This window comes from Zea mays, chromosome 4 (assembly GCF_902167145.1).
Source record: "Zea mays cultivar B73 chromosome 4, Zm-B73-REFERENCE-NAM-5.0, whole genome shotgun sequence".
NCBI classification, from domain to species: Eukaryota; Viridiplantae; Streptophyta; class Magnoliopsida; order Poales; family Poaceae; genus Zea; species Zea mays.
The window spans coordinates 51,538,346-51,541,641 of NC_050099.1; positions in this window are offsets into that span (position 1 = coordinate 51,538,346).

Consider the following 3,296-nt stretch of genomic DNA (forward strand, 5'->3'; position numbering starts at 1 on the left):
ACACAAATCAAAAGAATCAAAGCCTCTCCACGTGCCAAATCCACTCCAACCACTTAGTGACTTGAGAGAAAGTTTTGTTCGTATTCTTTGTGCTCTTGTTGCTTGGATCGCTTTCTTCCTTCCTCATTCTTGTTCTCAAGTAACTTGTAAACAAAGCAAGAGACACCAAGTGTGTGGTGGTCCTTGCGGGGTCTAAGTGACCCGTTTGATTAAGGAGAAAGCTCACTCGGTCTAGGTGACCGTTTGAGAGAGGGAAAGGGTTGAAAGAGACCCGGTCTTTGTGACCAACTCAACGGGGACTAGGTTCTTTAGAACAGAACCTCAGTAAAACAAATCATTGTGTTCGTCCGCTTTATTTCTTGGTTGATTTGTTTTCCCCTCTCTTTTGGACTCGGATTCATTTCTAACCCTAACCCTCGGCTTGTAATGTGTGCTTAAGTTTATAATTTTCAGATTCCGCCTATTCAATAATGCACCTTCGCACACACACATAAACACAATCAAACGGCTAGGAAAACCAACGTCACATAATTGAGCAGAGTACGGACATCGGGTCCTCACCAGGGTGCCCGATGTCGACGATGGTGTCCATGCAATGCTTGGTGTGAGGCGAACGACATCGCTGTAGCTGTGATGCGGCGCGAGGGCGCGATGAGTGGAAGAGGGTCGGGTGCCGCTATGTAGGGTCGTTGCTGGGGATCGTGACTCGGTTGTGCAATTCGTTGAATACTCGGCGGGAATTGCTGCGAACAACGCCCAACGAGGGCAAGATGTGTTGCTGCACAAGGTCGACCACTTGGCTTGACAACGCATCGAACACCTTGTGGGCGCAGACGAACACCTTATGGGCGTAGATGATGAAGAGGCCACACTGGGGGGGAACAACATGGAAGATGGAGTTGGGGCATGGGCGCCATGGACAGGGAGCGGATAGGCTCACATCAAGGAGAAAGAGAGGGCGAGAGGGTCGGCCATGGCAGAGGCAGTGGGGAAGCCAGGGAGGGGCACCCATGGAAGAGAGGGCTCGCCCGTCGAAGGGGGGGTCTGGGCACGCACGTCCATGGTGGTGTTCCCTAGGTGAGGCTCGATGGCCTAGAACCAGAAGGGGAGGCGCTTGGAGCAGGGGCTGCGAGCATTGCACCATGGGAGCCGAGGGAGGAAGGGCACTGTTGGGGGCCTTCCTCTTCCGAAGGTCCTCAAAAACGTGACTAACCATATGTTTTCAGTATGATATGGATCGTTACAGGGGGGCTTTGGCTTAAGGATGAAGGTTTTCTCTTGTGGTAGGGTGAAGATATAGCCCGAAGGTAGTAAGAATGGACGACGAAGCTATAGTAGTTAAATAATTACATCATAAGAAGACAACGATCCATCAACCATAGTTGGCTGGGAGACGATGGCCTAGACCTCTCACGAACTCATCGCGACATCCTTCATGTTCCTCATCTTGTACTACTTATCCTTGATCTAGGGGGATGTGAGTACAACAAGGGTGAGATCACATATGTTCATCGCTCAACAAGTTGTGGGGAATAATGTGCACGAGCTCACATACGGTGGGGGCTCATGTGAAGTGTAAGGCTTATCAAAGAAGACGGTTAAAGTTGAGCATTGCTTTTAGAGTTGGTCAAAATTTTATTAGCAGTTACTAAGTATAAGTAGATACTATCCCAATTAAATAAGAGATAACAATTAATAATAACACCTACAATACAATGCATATGACAGATTAAGTTTAGTTCCATAAATTAATCATGCGAGAGTCCTAAGTCGCTCTTGACCGTGAGCATGACTGATATACCAGTTTTACACTCTACAGAGGTTGCACCCTTTACCCACAAGTAGTGTTACCCATTTGCCAAGGGATCGTGACTTCACATTCATCTCTATCGAGGAGATGAGGCAGGATAGCACTACGAGGCCTTTACAAAGTTCTACTATCTTCAGAAAACCCACTACATTTTCTAAGAAGGGCAATATAGGGATCCCTCATCCGAAAAGCCATCGCAGCATGATCGACCCGAGAACCTTCCTATACCACATCTCCTCTACCGCCCTTGCCCCTTTCGAGTAAGGTAGTCCTCCACTAGCTTTCCTAATTAGTTAGCCAAGGGCGCCCATTCCACCCTTGTGGTAGCACGATTATCTCAATTGCTCCATGTTCCAATTAGCACAATGATCTTGTCATGAACAATAATTAAAACAACAACATAATTGGAACATGATTATAATTCAAATGTAACATTAATTCTAAAACCAGGTAGATCAACAACAAGTCTACCCAATAGTTCATTTGTCTGCAAGGGGTGGGGTAAACAAATCTAGGGAAACCTATTAGGTCCCATCAAGTTAACATGAGCATGTCACAGTGATTTACACGAACATTATTGGGTAAAGAAGAGTGATCAAGGGCACAACTTGCCTTAGACTTGAGATTCCTAGGTACTTCACCAAATTGGTCTTCGGGTGACCCGTAACATCGCTGCTACACGTAGCAATACATACAAATAGACAAAAAGTACATAAAAATAATAGTACACCAAACATAAGAACAAACAACGTAAAAATATTCACTACGAGATCGCAGGTTCGAGAACCACTAAAATCAGAGTTACTACGAATAAGATATGATTTCCAAAAGTTGTTTATGCTTGGGCAAGTTAAACATCGCTAAACCAATTAAGTGCTTGATTTTGACAACATGTTACATAACAAGATAAGGTTACTAGATTGTATTTAATGTTAATACGAACCTAGTGCAATTGGAACAGGTTAAATCAGAGCTAAAATGAATTAATTATGAAATAAACAATGTCCTAGAATTATTTTTACATTAAAAATCATTATCTCTAATGTATTTTACAAGAATTTATTACTCTATGGACTGCGGTGCTTAATATCGAGGAATGCAGGGTTGTCTTTATAAAATTCTAGACCTCGCTATAATAATCTTTGAATCATGATGGATAGCGGGTTGATAAATCAAAAGGGTAGGGCTTCTTATACAAAATCGTCTAACCGAAAGGGTATCGACTCATGAGCACCGTTGGATGCAAGATCAACAGCGCAGATTACATGAACTCCCTTATGAACCGGTACGCGACCCAGGCCGTTCGATCACATATCAACACTCGGGATTTAAAACGGTCCCGAACCAACCTTGTCCGCCCACACACAGATCTGCGGTCGAGATTAATCTGAGTCGAATCGGTACAAAGCTTCTAATCTAAGCCGCCCGCATCCGAATCAATGGCCCGCAGTGTTTCACCCTCCTCCAGTTATCCGCGCGGTGGCGC